At 43.0% G+C, this 18,873-nt stretch overlaps 1 protein-coding gene across 5 annotated transcripts in view; it reads right to left on the reverse strand.

The window, feature by feature from the left end:
• Positions 1-18,873, reverse strand: part of PCDH15 (protocadherin related 15) — an 826,977-nt gene that overhangs the window by 497,671 nt on the left and 310,433 nt on the right. For all 5 annotated transcript variants that reach the window (XM_064464573.1, XM_064464572.1, XM_064464569.1 and 2 more), the window contains one exon: positions 8,852-8,899. The gene's annotated coding sequence lies outside the window, so the exon portion shown is untranslated. The remainder of the gene's footprint in view (positions 1-8,851; positions 8,900-18,873) is intronic.

The raw sequence follows: 18,873 nt of genomic DNA on the forward strand, positions 1-18,873 counted from the left end.
ACAAAGACTGGGTAGTTGCATTCATGTTCAAAAGGAGGGTAATTGTATTTGCTGGGAAAACCACAATTATGTCTGTCCTCACACAAGGCTTCTGCTCCTCGGCACCCAATGCTAAATTCTTTCTCTCCATGTAGCAGGACAGCAGGCAATTTTGACACGCTAAGCTTCTGCTAACCAGTTCCCAGTTTTCTATTTCACAATCAGCACAATTAAAACAACTCTAGCTGCTAGTGTGTGTTTTCTTTCTAAGGGAAAATGGTATTGGTTGTTGTTTGACTGTAACAGCCTCCTGACTTCTGCTGTTGGTTTCTTAAAATGACCAATCCCCAAAGCTATTTTGACGTGTGACTTCTCTTAGCAAAGCACTCGCCCTGTTCTTTGCTGCCGCTGATGTTACCTGTGACTCAGCGGTACATCGTAGGGGCCACTCTCAAAAGGAGACTCTGTCTTTGTTCATGTTACTCTGCCAGTGGAACTTTTTTCTTAAGAAACAGTGTCACTGGCTGGAAATAATGGACTGCCAGGCTAGTGCTGTACACGCCCAGCAACCTGAGCACTACACTGATAACAGAACAGAAAACACGTATCTTCAGGAGGATTCTGTAAAAAGCCTAAATTCGGTGCTATTCTGTAGCTGAGGCTGTTTCTGGGATGACTGTTTTTACTCATCTTTTATCAATTTATACACGCAATGTCCTTCTATATCCCCTTCCTCTCCTTTCTCTTTATTTCTCTTCAAAGGATTCATCTCAGATAGAACGACCCCAAATTAATTCTTGTTATAGTACCAGAGAGGAGAAAAGCAGTGTTCAAAAAACAAATTCTGCAAATGAAAGTCTTTGCTCTTTACCAGAGTCCTGACGTTACTTTTGTGAATGCCCAGGAGGCTGGCTGGCTCTGATTCCCTTTCAGCTAACCTCCTTGCAAAGCTGCTCCATCGGCGGCACATCATTCAGAATGCAGAAGCATGTTTGTTTGCTGGTTTGAACAATCGAGAACATATTATGCATTCCCAGCATTATTTATATTGGCTACTTATAAGTTGATTTTTGTTTATTTATTTAAAGTTTCCATCTGTAGGTTCTGGCTATATTTCAAAATCTTCCCCTTCAGCCATGTTCTAATGGGTATCTGTTCTCCCAGAACAGCTGTCCTTTGGGGTCCCAGTAAATGTAAGCTAACAGTGACACAATTTTTCATCTTATTATATGTGTACAGTTTCCTGTTTGTTTATAAATTCCCCAGAATCAACCCATAATATTAGAGCTTCCCTTCACTGTTAGAAAAGTTTCAAGTCCTCATGACTTTTTCAGTCCTGACAAAAATGTTAACACTGTACTTGCAATGACAGACCTCAGGATAAGGAAATATTTTCCACTGCTCTAAATCTGTTATTAAACTGAAGTCTATGAAAACCTGTTAGTTCAGATGACTAGGGGCCTCATATTCATAACCTTCTTTTAGTATGCCCTTTTAATTCTTTCATCTAACTCTTTTACTAAAGCAAGTGATCTCCACAAGATTACTTATATAATTAAGATGCTTTAAAATGGCAGAATCACTTTGAAACATCTAGCATCTATGCTGTACATGGCTCCAAATATTTCAGATCCTAACATATATAACATTATGTCATGAACATAAATTTAGCCTGTTGCATCCAAGTGTCACAATCCACCTTTCTATTAGAAGGATTCACCCATCTAGGTATATCCACAGAGCAACATGAAGGAGTGTGGATAAGCAATAGTAATTTATCTCTAGCTTCCACTGCAAATTGTATCAGTAAAAATATGGCAGCATGGGTTTCTACAAGTAGAAGCCTGAAGGCTTGTTGTCCAATGATGAATATCCTCACTATAACATTAGTATTAGTAAACTGTACTTTTCCTATTATTATGGTTTGCCATAGGAGATGACAGAAAGTGCAGGTATGTTCCAAGCAGCTCTTACCTTCCACGTTTTTAATTTCTGTTTTAACAGTTGTCCTGAAGAGCCGCTGTAACCTACACAGAGCTGATGCATTATGCATGGAACCGTATGTATTGTTTCTGTTGTCCTTGTTAAGGTAGCCCCGGGTTTACTGTTGGCATTACAGTCCAGCTTCTGCCTTGCCATCTCACGTATGCCCGTGCGCTCCAAAGCCAGGTGTGCGCCTCCTGAGTTGGCAGGAGTGGAAGTGCAGATGCAAGAGATTTATCCTCTGAGAGAAGACAGCTCTTCAACTACTTTCAGATAAACACTAAGCGCGTAAGCTTTGAATCCGGCGAATGAATTCAGGGCGTGCACCAGAACATAGGCCTTGAAAGGACCACCTGGGTTACCGATCCCAACCAACTGCAAGCAATCATACAGTAAGTGATAAGAGCAAAGTGTCCTGCAGGATGTCACAGTTTGCCCTCTCCATTTACTGCATGTCACAAAGTAACATTCTCCTGAAACACACATCCTGATCAAATTACGATCTTCAGGAGATAGAATCATAGAATCATTAAGGTTGGAAAAGACCCTTAAGATCATCGAGTCCAACCGCTAACCTATCACTGCCCAGGCCACCACTAAACCATAGCCTCAAGCACCACATCTACCCTTCTTTTAAATACCTCCAGGGATGGAGACTCAACCACCTCCCTGGGCAGCCTGTGCCGATGCCTGACAGCCCTTTTGGTGAAGAAGTTTTCCCTCACATCCAACCTGAACTTCCCCTGGCGCAGCCTGAGGCCGCTCCCTCTCGTCCTATCGCTTGTTACCTGGGAGCAGAGACCGACCCCCCCCTCACTCCAGCCCCTCTCAGGCAGCTGCACAGAGCGAGAAGGGCTCCCCTCAGCCCCCCCTTCTCCAGGCTAAACCCCCCCAGCCCCCTCAGCCGCCCCCCAGCACACTTGTGCTCCAGAACCTGCCCCAGCCCCGCTGCCCTTCTCTGGACACGCTCCAGCCCCTCCAGGCCCTTCTTGTCCCGAGGGGCCCAAACCTGAGCCCAGCATTCGAGGTGGGGCCTCCCCAGGGCCCAGCACAGGGGCCCCATCCCTGCCCGGCTCCTGCTGGCCACACCAGCGCTGACACAAGCCCGGGGGCTGGTGGCCTCCTTGGCCACCCGGGCACTGCTGGCTCATGCCCAGCCGGCTGTCAGCCAGCACCCCCAGGGCCTTCTCCGCCGGGCACTTCCCAGCCCCTCTGCCCCAGGCCTGGGGCGCTGCCTGGGGTTGGTGTGACCCAAGGGCAGGACCCGGCACTGGGCCTTGTTAAACTTCATACAGTTAGCTCCAGCCCAACAATCCAGCCTGTCCAGGTCCCTCTGCAGAGCCTTCCTGCCCTCCAGCAGATCGACACTCCCACCCAACTTGGTGTCACCTGCAAACTTACTGAGGGCGCACTCGATCCCCTCATCCAGATCATCAATGAAGATATTGAACAGGACTGGCCCCAACTGGATGTGACTCCATTCACCACCACCCTCTGGGCTCAGCCATCCAGCCAGTTTTTAACCCAGCACACAGTGCACTTGTCCAGCCGTGAGCAGCCAGCTTCTCCAGGAGAATGCTGTGGGAGACAGTGTCAAAGGCCTTACTGAAGTCCAAACAGACAACGTCCACAGCCTTCCCCTCATCCACTAAGCAGGTCACCTTATCGTAGAAGGAAACCAGGTTAGTGAGGCAGGACCTCCCTTTCATAAACCCACGCTGGCTGAGCCCGATCGCCTGGTTGTCCCGCATGTGCTGCATAATGGCATTCAAGATGATCTGCTCCATGACCTTTCCCAGCCCCGAGGTCAGGCTGACAGGCCTGTAGTTCCCCAGGTCCTCCTTCCGACCCTTCTTGTAGAGGGGTGTCACATTCGCTTGTTTCCAGTCATCTGGGACCTCCACGGTTGACCAGGATGGCTGATAAGCTGAGATGAGCTGGAGAGTCTCAAAAATTATAGTATATGACAGGAAAAGTGGGGGAGGGAAGGGGAGGGTACGACTGACATTGTAGCACTGAAGGTGGCTGAATATGTTACGTGAAAACATCCGTAAGACCCTACAAGACCAGTCCAACTGTGCTGGAGGAAGGAAAACATCCCAGAGATCAAGTAAGCCTCGAGTCAGAAAGGTCCTCCTGGATTCCTGAGGCAACTTGTGAAGTCCCAAGGCGGAGGAATAGTCAAATACAGTATCACTGTACAACAGTAAATACAACTGATGGATAGTTCAAGTCTGTTTCCTTCAAAGCTTGGGGACACCCACAAATTGGTAGCCCAGCTCCCGGTACTGCAAGCTGCTACTGGGAACTGCAGGTGTGCTTCCACTCATCTCATCCCTCCCATAACTTCATCTTGAAAAAACAGTGAGTTTGTGTCCCAGCTGTGTTTGGAAAGCACTTCTAGAATATCACTTATCTCTCTGGTTAATGTGACTTTTCCTAATCTCTAGTCTAAACATACTCAAGAGACACTTAAGTCCACTTGATTTACGGTCCATATTATTACGTTGTGTTCCCTCACTCATATTTGAACCCTCAATGTATTTTTAAAAAGTAAGCACCTCTCTATTTTGCTGCAAAAGCAAGTAAATCCCAATCAGTCCTGTAACAGGGAGGTATGGAGGCACACCATGCAATTACTCATCCTCCTCTACAGCTCTTCAAGTTTAAATAGATCTTTGGATGACAAGTAACCAAAACACATATGACAGTTTAAACGAGCCTTGTATAACTGGGCAAACAGTTTTCTGTTCCTACTTGCTAGGCACAGCCTGAAATCCCTCTCAGCAGTTTGGGGCTTTGTTAGTAGCTCCATCAACAGTGGTTCCATCAACAGTGGATCCTCTCATTTTAAGCTCCATAACAACCTGGGAAGAGCCCCTTCACGAGAGGGACCACCCAGCCCAGCAGTCCCTCCCTGACAGTAGCAGCCCCTAAGGAAGAACAGGGCTATCCATCCCATATGAGAATTTCCCAAAATTCCCACCTGACCCTCAAGCACTCACACTCACTTCCTCAACAAAAAGTGAAGTCTTTCTGTATTTCTCAGGCTCTGTTAAGCTTTCCTTCCATGACTCTGTCCTGTTGAGCACTCACCTCCTGCCGTGAGCTGGACTCCACAATAACCACCACCTGCTAGGGAGGCCCCTCCCTTGTATGTGCTGCGTCCTCACCACCCTCTAATTTCACCCCCTGCCTCTGACCCTGGAAACGAGAAGGACCAGCGGGCCCCTGCTCGCTCTCAGTATGACCCGGGTAGTTGTTCAGACCTCCATCTCTCTCCCATGCCAAGGAATGCAACACTACTTAATTGTTCCTTGGAAGGAATCTGTGTCATGCTTTCCATCCTCCAAACTTTCCTAGCTCCTGCTATACCTTTTTCAGACAGAGAAACAGAACTGTACACTACTTAAGATGCAAGAGAACCATAGGCTTACCCGTAGCAATGTGACATTTTCAGGATATTTTTGGTACCTCTCCTGTTATACTACTTGCTTTTATAACCACTACTGAGCCAAAAGTTAACATTCTCAAAACTAAAGCTAGCATCCTCAGAGAAGCATCTTTCATATTTTACAGCTCTAGCGTTTGGTCAGTGAGCAGCAGCGGTCAGCTCAGCATTCATCACCTCACGTGTGGGGTGTTTGCCATCTTCACTTTGTATCCACCTCCAGCCAATTGCACCTGCCGTTGCCTTGCCCGGGCACTGTGTTTTACACAATCCTTCTGCAGTTTTTCCACAGTCAGCACTCATCTTCAGTGCTCCTAACAAAAGCATCATCAGCACACTCTGTCATCTTTTCCAGTTCATTTATCAGTTGAGTATCACAGGTTCAAGCAGAGATTCTTTTGAGACCCTACTGCTGTCATCCTCTCACTCAGAAAACTGATCAGTTAGTTCTACCTTCTGTTTCACATCTTTTGACCAATTTGTTGTTGATCTGTAGAGCATTCCTTTTATCTGATGGAAGTGCAGATTCTTAAGTGTTTAGTAATGAAGTACCGCTTTCTCATCCTTTTGGCTTTAACCACTAATCCTCAGAGGGTTAGCCATAGAGTATAACATACCCATATTTCACTGGGGAGGGCCCATTTTTGGGTTCATTTGCTCCTTTTTTCCACCATGACGTCATTTTGGCATGACTCTGGGGCTGCTACTCTGGGGGTGGGACTGTGCTAAAATGCCCCTTCTTCTTCCTCTTTCTCAGTAGTTTTAGTGTTCTTCAGCTAGAGGAAGGGCTGTTGAGAGATGACCCTGAAGGTAGCATGTCAGTGAACATTTCAGTGTTCCCGAATTCCTCCGAGAAGCTGACCCTGAGGACACTGAGCTCTCCGCCTAGTCAGCACACATCTGCCAGTGCCACGTAAGGCAGATCCTCAAGATATTTTGGCGCACACTTTAGTAAGCTGGACCCCCCCGCCATGTGCTGGCTCTGTAACGGATGTGCACTGATTGAGTTAGTTTGCCTTTGCATCAGGTTGCTCTGACCCTCAGTAAGTGCTCTGCTGCTCTCCTTCCTCCCATAGCCAAACCTGTACAGTTTTATCCACCAGCTACCTCCTGGCACCCCCTTTGCTTCATTATGGTTATTGCTCTGCCTCCAGTTTTGTGCCTGTGGCTAAGCTTCTGCTACAGCTACCCCCATCCTAGACACAGTGTCTTACCTCTAAGTAACATGACTGCTCATTTGGTGCCTGAGATCTGCACTGGCTTGTTTCCAGCTTTTTGGGTTGTTTGGGGATTTTTGGAGGGGAGGAGGCAGATGGGCTGGTTATATGAAGATCAGTTCCTCAGCTGCTACTGTAACCTACTTCCTGGTAGTCTGGCAACTTCCTACTCCTAACGCAAGGTTAGAGTTCACACCTGCAGCCGCTTCGAACTTTATAGAATAAGGCTCAGAACTTGACATTTAAAATCTGAGATTTTATCAGAATTTATAGAATTTTAATACCTAGGTTCTAAACCATGTAGAGTAAATAGCAACTCTTTGCTAAGCAGGTGTTCATGAAAATTATGTCATTATGAAAGCTTCAGCTATGTGCTACAACCAAACATTTTTTCAAGAAAAAGCTAAACTTCCATACGCTGAAACTCTTGTTTACAGCAACCGTCCCTGCTATTAGCCCTTAACAGAATGGCAGTGTGCTTATTATTATTATTATTATTATTATTACATTTTATCCTGTCTCTGCTATACTAAGCCCCAAAGTCAATAAAATTCTTCTGTATAATACATCTGTCCTTCACAGCATTACAGGAGTTTAAAAAAACTGTACCAAAGACCCTGTGCCAAGGTTACTAAAGGAAGTACTTCGGACAACTGGGCACAAGACCTGTCCCTTATGAATACTTCTAGTAACTCCCCTGCAACCTGGTAACTCACCTCTCAGAACATCCTGCCACACTCCCCTCTTTTCCCAACTCCTTATCTGCCTAAGCCAGCTTCTTATAATTCCTGCACTAATCTGCACCATCTCCACTTTAAATAATAATTTCCTTTGGGAACTGTACGGAATGAATGCTTCCTGTAAATCTAGATAGCTTAAGCCCACCACATTACTGTAGTCTGAGATGTTCACTATCTCAGCAAAAAGAAACATTAAGTTAGTCTGACAAAATCACCTTCTGATCAGAATTTTGCATTTCATTCCACTTTTCACTTAAGATTACGTTCTTGATTGCTCTTGTTCAAAATCTGTCCTAAGATACTACACAGCGTTGAATTAACATAATTGGCATGTACTTTTCAGGATTTGTTTTTTGCACATATGTTCATATTCACCAGCCAGAGTGCATTATCCCCATAGTGAAATAAACATGAGGAGTTTTGCTAGAAGACTGCTGGTGACCAGAGGTAAAATCAGAAAGGTAATGTATTCAGCTTCTACAAAGGATGTACCTAACAAAAATGAGAATTTTCCTATCCTTTACTCATCCTCGAATGAAACACGCAGGCTCAACAACAAAAACTCCCAACAGAAAGGAGACTGGTCATTTAGTATTCCAGGATGATTTTACAGCTTACTACTTCAATAGCGATATTAAATCAATAATGGAGCATTTAGAAGTGGAATGGAAATACTCCCATCATAACTACTTTTGCAAGAATTAATTCATGTCATTTTAGAACAACTGTTTCATACTGTTCATTAAGTTTTTAATCTGATAGCACTGGTGTGCTACCTTGTTCATACTTTATCTGTATTTTTCATAGGAAAGAAAATGATTTTTTTCACTGAAGTTTACATTGCCACCGGAGTTCAGCGCAGCTTGCCAAGGAAAAGGAAGCTGACACATTTCCACCTTCTCCTATCTTGCTACTCTTTGTTTGAAATCCCAGCTAGAAATTTACAAGTGAAAACGTGACTTGCAGAGAGATAACTCCAGTCATAATATGCATATTTCCAACAAAACCAACCATCTTTTCCCCGTGGTACAGCAGAGTTGCTGAGCTGATTGTCATCTTGCGATTCAAATCAACAAATAAATTCTTAGTGCCACGGAGCGTGCGGCAGCCATCATTCCAAAAGCCTCCTATGGACAGATTTTCTATCACTTCCCTACAACATTTTCCGAGGTGGTATTTCAAAGACGCGACCTTCAGTCACAAGTATATCATGTAAGCAGTATTTCCAGCATATAAGTCTATACAGACATCTTAAAACATTGTTACTAAATTTAAAAACACGAAATTAAAAGATAAGGTATGTAAGGAAAAAATTACTTTTCAGGAAGCGCAGTGGACAAAGCGGTAAATGAAAAACCCAACCCACCCAGAGGTGAACTCAGCCTCAGGGAATGCAGGTCAGTAAGTGGATTATTGGCGAGAGTATTTTGGAAATCACTTTCACTAAAAGCATGCCTATATTAAAAGGGAAATTACGGTACCTTAATTGCACTTTTCAGCCATAGTTGTTGAGATTATACGTTGATCACCTGGAAGGCAGAAAACAGATTCATAATACTGTTCATATTTTAATTACCGATTAAGAAGAGCAACTAATATCACGTATTTATCCCTTCTTAAAATAGTTTTAGCTTTCCAAAAAAACAGAGAAGAGTGGAATACATAGCTTTTGATATCTCCTATTTTATTTCTTTGAAAGGCAGCTTTGAATAAGAAAAATGAGAAGAAAACAATGCCCGAGGTTTTCATTAAAGTAGTTTACATATTTTCATGAAGGCTGTCAACTCAGAAACCAAGGAAAAATTCATTAAAACTTTTATTCTTATAAAATATCTACCCTAAAACGTATCTACAAGGCACTTACCTGTAATTCGTTTACACTCAAATATATTCTCTGCCCTTGCCCAACCTAAAATATTTAACTGTAAAATCTCTGACTGGTGGTTTACAGCCCTCTGTGGGGTTTGTGCATGCGAGCTCTCTCCGGGACGGAGAACACAACTGGTGGGCGTAGGAGTGCTTTGGAGGCCGTTTCACCAGTGTCTACCCAGGAGAGACTGTGCCGTGGGGAAACTTGGAATGCCCATAAAAGCTGAGGGATTCAAGAAGTGTTTGGACTTCCCAGTACAGACTGTCAGGGTGGGAGGTGTCACCTTCCTCACAGCTCCAAGGGCAAACGTGCAAGGATCTTTACCAAGGAGTGCCTGCTGGTGGGCGCGGGGCAGAGGAACCCACTGGGGACACTGGGCGGTCACTGGCTACGCTCCCGGTTTTCCCCTCCATAGGTACCCCTCTTGCCTCACCCTGGTAACGTCTTGTGCCGAACTCTTGGAAGTGTGTAAGCTTACCAGCTACCAGCACAGTGGTATCTACCTGAAGGAACAGCGTCTGCACGGTTTAATGAGTCACCGAGAAAGAGTGACCCTAAGTTACCCATATTCTATAGAATTCAATCTAAACCAAGAATGCAGCTCTGAATGTTTCCAAACTTCAAGGTTATTTGCAGCCTGAAAATGTAATCTGAAGTTAAAAAGTTGTCTATGGCCTCATTTGCAGAATAGGTATGCAGAATACACCTTAACCAAACCTGTTTCAGACAGTTCCAGAAACAAAAGGCTTGCAATGAGCAAGGCACAGCTGCTCTGCAGTTCTGTCAAGCTCTGCTCGCTCCATACAGCAAAAATCTCGGGGATGAAACAGATTTTGAAACTGCATTTGAACAGGAGCTTTTACTATGCGGGGGGAGGTTATAAGTTGTTATTGGTTGGCTTTAAAAATTAATCGTAGGGTTGCTGGGCTCATTTCGCCTCTCTCTTTTGGAAAAATCCAGATCTTTACTGAGAGCATGTCAGCATTATCTTTGGACAATTTCACAGGAAGCAAAGACATTTTGCAGGTTGCTGCTTTGTCTTTTACTTTAATGTTTGTTAAGTTATCTACGTAATCAGACCCGACTGCCTGGAATATGCAAAGAGTTATGACTCGACCAATAAACCAACCAAACTTATCCTCTGGCTTGTTAATTGACACAAGTGATTTGTTATATTGGCGTTAGCCAGCTTGCCATGCTCTGAAAGCAGAAAGCAGGTATATTTAGGTACACATGGCTTGCTTAGCAATAACCGAAACTGTTGTTTTGTTCTGAAGTGGAATAAATACACTGTAGGTTGAGTAGTCGGATTTATAAAATAACTCACAGCTTTTAAGGGTGATGGAAGTTTATGGAAACACATGGATGTTATGCTGATTTCAAACAAAATATCACATAAGGGGAACCAACGTGGTATTTTATTAGCCTTCAAAATAACTGTTTAAGTAAAAATTGGTATGCTTCATTGACAAGACACCATATGTGTGTGGGAGTGCATAACTTTTCCCCAGAACAGGTCTGCTTGACCAAATAATTTCTCTCTACTATATATGTGTGTATATATATACGCACACACAGAAAGAAAAAAACCCACAGTACAATCAGAGAAAAATACAGAAAAAACAACACACAGTTCATCACAACAAACAGTTGTCTGTATTTCTGAAGACAAACAATTCTGCCATATTTTTCAAGAAAAAAAAAAAGTGGTTCCAGCATACAAACATGTTACAGAACCTTACTCCTGAAAGAACGCCTATTCTTGCCTTTAAAGAGAGTTGGTATAAACCGGGATGGGAGTGTAGCTGCCCAACAGGCGTGGGCACTAGTCTGTGTGGAATACAGGAGCGTTCCACCAACACCGCGGTTACCACTGATTGGACATTCCACCAAAATAATGATGTATTTCACCCACAAAAATCCACAAAATTAAGGCGGCAGTTTAGTTTGTCCAGAGAATGCAGAGTATTCGACGCATGTAGTAGAGGAAGAGGAACAAAATGAATTGCATTGCAGTAGAAACAGGGTTTACTACTTGCTTTGCTAAGAGATTAACGCCTATTGTCAGAAGATTTTATAATAAATGATCATCATTTTGCATTTTTGTAATGAAGATACATCATGCTGTGTGTTGTTCACACACTGTAGAACACTTCCTCTCATCATCAAGAGTTTATAGTTCTGTATATTATTTTACAGAAAAAAAAAAAAGAATCAGGCTGTTTAGATTGTGATTGGTTTGCATTTTAACATTAAAGAAAAAGACACACACTTAATCTCAGAGTTTTCTACAGTAGTAGAAGAGAACAACACAGCATTGGGCTGTGGCTATTACATCAGCCTGCAATTTGGTGCAGGAGAAGCACATTAAAGCAGGGAACGCTGTGTAGCCACTGCATCTACACAATCTATAATTTGGGGGGGTTGCTTAGGGCTTTACGCCCCCACCATACATGTGGTTCAAAGTCGCCTGAAGGATGAGTCACTCATTTGGACCCTCACAGCCCTCTTAGGCTCAGCAATGCATTTTGTGCCCGCTGCAATGGGGCTTCTGGTTTAGTTTCCTCTAAAAGGAACCTCATTCACATGCACTAACACACTCCAAATTGACCCAAACTGCAATAAACAGGAATGATTGAGGGATTCACTTCAAAACCATGCTACTGCTCCTAAGTATTAACGATTTCTATCCCAACTGATGGGATACGTTAAGAAAAACACATTAACATGGTAGGGGTAAAGAAAGTGATTTATATAATTCAGTGCCCTCTCCTAGCCCTTGTCTGCAAGAATCATGTAATATCAAAATTCATCCTCAAAGGCAAGAATTGGGGGGATCCACCAGTTAGCTGTGACGGCATAGTTATCTACTAAGCAGCCATTAAATCCCTATACCTACCGAAAACTGGACATTTGGCCTTCTATTTCTTTGCTCTCTTTTCAGCAATGGAAGGCTTGGTGAAGGCCCTTCTGAAAATCTGTTGCCCTGTCTCCTTATACCCAGCAGATGTATACGTCTTTTAAATTAGAGAGGAAGCACAAACAGCACATGGGTAAAATAATTTCAAAATATTGTGTTGACTAAATAAATTATCAAGGCTGTAATTCAAGACGAGCTTAGTTTCTACAGTTGATGATTCCCTGAAAAACAACAACTATCATTAAATACAAAATATTTTTGGTATTATTTCAGAGATCCTGGTTTTCTGAGGACACCCTTCTCTTCCTTTCTTATTAATACAACAGAATATTTCACCTAAGAGAAGAAAAGGCCAATTTTGGGAAGAACGGTGAAAAGGTCTGTGTTTCTGAGGACACCCACAAGCAATGTCAAAAACCCAAAGGACAGGTTCAGCATGTCATTCTGTCCAGATGCTTAGAATTTTTCATTTTCTGTAAAGGATATGTAGGGAAAGTACAAATGCTAGAATTTGAGTATATAAAGATTCATTTCTGAGTTCTCCTGAAATGTGCTCCTGACCTTTTTCAGCAGACACCTGCTGACATCCTGATACGCTGACATTACGAGCTTACAATGGCCAAGAGCTGGTGCTTTGATCCAGTGAAGTTGGTCATGTTTTAGTCAGTGTTGAAGGGCTCGCTGCCTCTTTGTGCATCTGCGCCCACTTGGTTTTAATTGCCAGATTTAGCAACTGCTTAGATATGTCCTGTTGAAGACTGGTAGTATTTTTCCAAACTTTCATCTACAGCCAAACGCTGATAGTTGTAGCCAGTTTTTAAGAATAACCTGCAACCAGGTTTGGGGATGGAAACCAGGTACCAAAGCAGAGGCAGCACCAATAGGGATAAAGTCAAGGCACACCAAACTGAAGTGAAGCAGAACCGGCCTCAAAATTCACAAAATTAATAATGCTTTGCATTTTTGCAAAGGTCAGGATTTCAAACAAGGAGTCATGTGAGCAGATCAGGAAACCAAGAGCAGGAACCTCAACTGGTCAGGAAGGTACCAGAGCATGACCAAGCCTAGAGGGCAGGAGACAGGCGAAAGAAGGAACCCAGAGGTGAGATTTGCTGACCCTGGAGTTCAGCACCCAGGAAAGGCTGCCCCACAGCCTTCTGCTCAGAAGTAAGTATTTGGGGTTGGAATGGTGTAAGCACTGGGCGTAAGGTGTAGGTTTAAAGGTAGGGCTTCAGGTTATTGGTTAGGCGTTGGCTAAGGGCCCATCTGAAGCAGTGTCCCGGTCACATCACCTTTACCTGAACCCCTCTTACCTCAACAAAAGCTGCAGTCTCTGTTGGCCCGGCTCTCAGACCCCCTTCGTGTACTCAGAGGCTACAACCAGCAGAAGCCTCTGGCCTCACTTCTGCCCTCCCCCAGCTCTGCTCCTGTGTTACCCCTGACAGGCACTACCACCACACAGAGCCACCTGCTGCTCACCTGTCAGCCTCCTCCAAGGCAAGTGACCTCACGCCACCCACCGACCGCATCATTTCTGCCTGCAGCTCCCTCTGAGGTCCCACCGCCTCTGCCCGGCCCTTGGTCTGGGCGGCAAGCTCCCTGCCCTTCTCTGCCGCGAGACGCTCCACGCCGCTGCTTTTGCACCGCCCTTAGCCCACATGCCTGTTTATCACGGAACAGTACAGCAAGATCAGAGATGTGTGCAGGGTTTTGTTAGGAACATATAAAAAAGAATGTTTTCCTTAATTTCTTTTGTCCTGCCTTATTTTTTTATTGATACATGACATTTACTTTTTTTCTCCAGCCTGTTCTCTGAACTTCTACATTCACTTGGCCTCTTTTCCACTAAAATAAGTGACTCATATAATTACTTTAAAAAATTATGTTAAAAATCAGCATGAAGAGCAATATTATTGAAGCTAAGGAATGCAAATTCACACTTTTCATGAAGCAAGAATCCAAAATCTCTCAGGCATCTTTGAAAATTACCACCTTTATTTTAATTAAGCAAATGCTACCTATAATGATTCTTACAGTATGTACCTTTTCGTATATGATACCTTAACAAACTCCATCTCTGCACTTCTCTCAGTGTCTGATCTTAATTTTTATGCATCTAAGATATACTCTCTAACTCAAGAAATTAAAGAGTACTGAACAGCTCTTTAAGTATTCACATAATTTGCCTTCTGCAGAGACTAATCAGTACCTTTTTTTTTTTTTTTGCCTGCTTACAAGGGAAATTCATGAACCAAAATCACTAAGAAGCGTTAGGGTGAGGGGAGCAGAACTGCTTAGCATGCAAACACTTTTTTTTCTCCTCTCCTGTAGAAAAAATGGGGTTTGATTTTGCCTTAAGTGTATGTTAAATAAAAGTTTTCATCAGAGAAAATACAAATGCAACCATATCCTCTATGACTAATAAAACTTACCTGTTCCAGGTTTGTAAATCAATACGCTTACTCCCTAGTAAGCAAAACTTACAGCTGGTATTCCTAAAATCCACCCAAAACCACCAATCCCAAAATCCACCCTCTTCCAAAAGTCTCCATCAACTCCTAATAACATGTAAAGAGTATTATTCTGGTATTTTTATTGTAAGTTCTGTTGTCAAATTGGAGCAATGAAAACTTGATTTACTGCAACCCTCTTCTGGAAAATCAACTCATTCATATTTTTCTTGGCAATAGAAAGTAAACTTGATCCAAAGTAAGTGACTTGCTTTAGCATTATTTCTTGCTTTCTGTATACATTTCATACATATTTAGGTCTGCCTCTGCTTCTAATGCATGTCTCTGCTGGTTTCACACAGCTGGTGGAAGCTGGCTGATTGAACACAGGAGCATCAATCAAAATCCCAAATTATAATCTCAGCTCTGATTTTTGTTTTTTTCTGCAAACTCACTATATAACTCAAGTGCATCCGAAGTATAGTTAAAGAATTTACTGCCTAAAATAAAATAAAACCTCCAAAAGAGTTCTTTAGAAGTCTCAGTGAATTTTTTCTCAAATGCAGGTCACTCAGAATTTCACAGTGCCTCAGAAAAAGGTTTGCTTAGAGATCAACAGGGATTGCATTTTATTCCATCTATAGAATACATGAACAAAACAACTGTGCTTGTTCCGTATTCCTCATCTGTCTTTGTATCATTTGCACTGCCTCACACCTCAAATCTTCATGCATTGTTTGATTGACCAGCTGACTCACTATATAATACAATGCACTTTAAAAAATTGTATAAGTAAAATAATCTTGACAATCAATGGACATATTCTATTGTGTCTAGCACTTGTGGTAGAAATCTCCCAAGCAACTGAGGAGAATTAGAATAGAATAGAATAGAATCATTAAGGTTGGAAAAGACCTCTAGGATCATCAAGTCCAACCGCCAACCCAACACTACCATGTCTCCCAAACCATGCCCTGAAGTGCCACGTTTACACGTCTTTTAAATACCCCCAGGGATGGTGACTCCTCTTCCTCTTCCAGTGCCCGACCACTCTTGCAGTGAAGACATTTTTCCTAATATCCAACCTAAACCTCCCCTGGCGCAGCTTGAAGCCATTCCCTCACGTTCTATCACCAGTAACTTGGGAGAAGACACCAACCCTCCCCTCACTACAACCTCCTTTCAGGTAGTTCCTCCCCTATGGTTTCTGGTTACACGGTAGCAGGCTCCAGCCAACAAGCCTCACTAGGAGCCTAGCCAGCAGCCTACCACCTCTTCCTCGTGTACTACATCTGCAGTGTGGTGTTCAAGAAACTGGTTGTAACCCTGCTGCAGGAATGCATGACGTGCCAGTACCACTGCAGACCAGCAGCAGAGAAGCTCCAATATTCCCACACTCTCTGCTTTTGCCCTCACGTCATTCAACAGGAAATCTGAGTGCTTTCACAAAATTGTCTTTGCTGAATATTACAGGAAATGGCATTCAGCTAACACAGGAACACCGCCTCATTCCTTCAGCTTCATTAGGGCCCCCCAAGGATCTTATTCCTTTCAGAGAATGTCTTAAAGCATGAAACACAATGCAAGATCATCCCAACAGTTCAACGTGAGAAGTAATGTAGCAAATACCTTTTATCTTTCTTTGGCTTACTCAGGCTGAAAAGTCTTTAGCTCACTTAATTCTGACCTCCTTATAAAAACAGAAAACATGGTGCCAGTCCCTTCCCATGAAATGCTCTTATTCATCAAGGAGGGAAGCTGAAGAGAAACCCGAAGTGAGAGAGAAACTGCAAATATGTCCTCACCCAGCTCCAGCTATGCCAAGTGAAAAGCTGCCTGGGCCCACTCGTCTCCCAGCCTACGTCCAGCTGCTCCTCACTGCTGTTCTGGTGGAGGCACCCACTCCCCCAGCCCTGCTGGGAGCACGGGCCACCAGCTTGCTCTCCAATCTGTTTCAATCACAGTGAAGCAAGTTTAAGTGACAGGTCGTGGTTCATTTGTTCAGAAAAACTCCTAGAAGCTACCCGGCCATGAGGTTTGTGGAGGTGGGAATGCAGTGAGAATGGTGAAAAGCAGCAGGTTGACCTTCTCGGCAAACACAGCCAAGGAGAATCTGGGTAAGAGCCTTTCTCCTCAGGAAAGATGGGGTACCCCCTGACATGCATTTGAAGATCTTAGTCCTCAAGGGAAATTAAGTCTGCACCAGGTTAAAACAATCTATATATTCTACAGTTACAAACTGACAGCAAGAGACATCAAATGCAAAATCTGCATGAGACAGAAAAGGATTTAAGATTTTGTCTAAGCAAGCACAGAGCAGCAGATGCTTCTAGACGATAAAAATAACATGATTTCAGCCACACACTCCACATCACGAACCTGGGCAGAACCAGCAGATGGACATTCCCAGTTATAGTCCCAGACACAATCCCTCACCCACACTCTGTGCTTTCCCCCAGTCTCAAAACAGTTCTTAAATAGGGATGACATCAACTTGTGTGACAGAATTACACTGGACTTCCTAAACAAGCGGTTGCTCTTCCACGTTTGTTCATACTCATCACTGTACTTCTGAAATCTCCCTCCTACTCTCCCTCTTAATAAGGTTCAGGAATGTTTGAGCAGCATAATCTGGACTAAAAGCTCCCCCAGTCTTTCATCCCCCCTGTCTGTGTAATATTTATGTTAGCCTGTTTTAGGCTGTGTTTGGCTTGGTTAATATTCCTCCCACTTAGGTGGAACTATTCAAGGAAACCTTCAGCAATGGTTCTGAACAGATATTTTCCTAGCTCTTTTCCCTTCATCAGCCCTCTGTCCACCGATAAACATAATTAAGGACAAAATCATAAACTCATGCCCTTTACTGTTCAAGACAATACCCTCATCTCCAAAAACTTTGGTACCTGAAAGCAAACGGGTTTCGACAAGGCCGCTCAAGGTAAGGATCACACACATGCAGTTACGTTACGTGCGTGAATGCCCACAGACCTCCCCGTAGGAGCACCTGCACTGAGCAGAAGCATGCGCGTGCTCCCATATGCTCATTGTGTCTCTACATACTACACACAAGAAGACAGAAACTGTTGATTAATTGAAGATTAGTCACACTGATGTATTAAAACACATAAAAAGGACCAAATTTTGCCCAAGATACTGAAACTACAAGTCTAAGGTATTTTGATATTTGTAACAAACTTTTTTTTAGCAGCCTGCTGGCTTAGAGATTTGGGCTTCAATCCGTACTGACACAAGGTCTATTCTGTATCAACAGCAAGCTACAAACATAGTCATTTTAGGCTTTAGAGTAACTTTGAATAACTTATTTAAGAAAAAAAAAGTATCTTTCTAGAGCTTCTGTTTGTCAGATAATCTAAATAATCTATTTTATTTTTCAGTAGGCTGCAAAATGCCATTAAAAACCAGATATCTTTAGAGGAGTTTCTACATTGCCTCATACAGATCAAAAATCCCAAGGCCTGAGTAGCATTATAAACCTCTGCAACCTCGCTCCTAGGTCTTCTCAAACACTGCTGAAACTTGTTACAAATTGCTGTAACTTATTTGGTCTTAATCAGATTTGATCCCAGGTTTGAAAAGGTTCAAAAATATTTCTCTATCTCATACTGCCACTGGCCCCCGTAGTCCTGCACTTCGATCCCGTGTATTTTGTATTTCTACCTAATGCAAAATGATAAACGAACAGCTGCGGGATTTCCAGAATTTGTGAACCGTCCAATCCAGCAACTCATGCAAATAGTTTCATACATTTCCTGACATTCCTGCAAATGAGAACAGAGCCTGAGCTGTGGCATTAATACAGCATACTCAAATTAAAGCTTAGCAACGCCTGAGTTGTTCAGATTTGTATTCAAATAAGACAAACAAGTGTCAAATCCAGAGGGGGTCTTGAAGGTGGCATTAAGTTTTACTTTTTAGATTTTTCACTGCGTACTGTAAGTTTGGGTTCAAGGGCTTTGCTTCAACACCCACTGAAAAAAACCACGTTTCTCGTCAGAGAAGTCTTTGCAACTGAAAACTTATACGGACTGCTCTTCTTGCCCCATTTCCATTTTTGCAATTATCTTATTATATAAATATTAATTTCAGTAGTCAAACTCTAAGAAATGGTTTACATAAGCAGCTTTTTAGTTGATGCATTGTCACTGTCGTTTTAAAACATTTATGTGGCTTGTTTATGTTACTTTGTTAATTTTATTGTAATTTAGTATTAATTAATAGCTCTGTGGTTATAAAGTGTTTAAC

Source organism: Phalacrocorax carbo, chromosome 13 (assembly GCF_963921805.1).
Source record: "Phalacrocorax carbo chromosome 13, bPhaCar2.1, whole genome shotgun sequence".
Taxonomy (NCBI): Eukaryota; Metazoa; Chordata; class Aves; order Suliformes; family Phalacrocoracidae; genus Phalacrocorax; species Phalacrocorax carbo.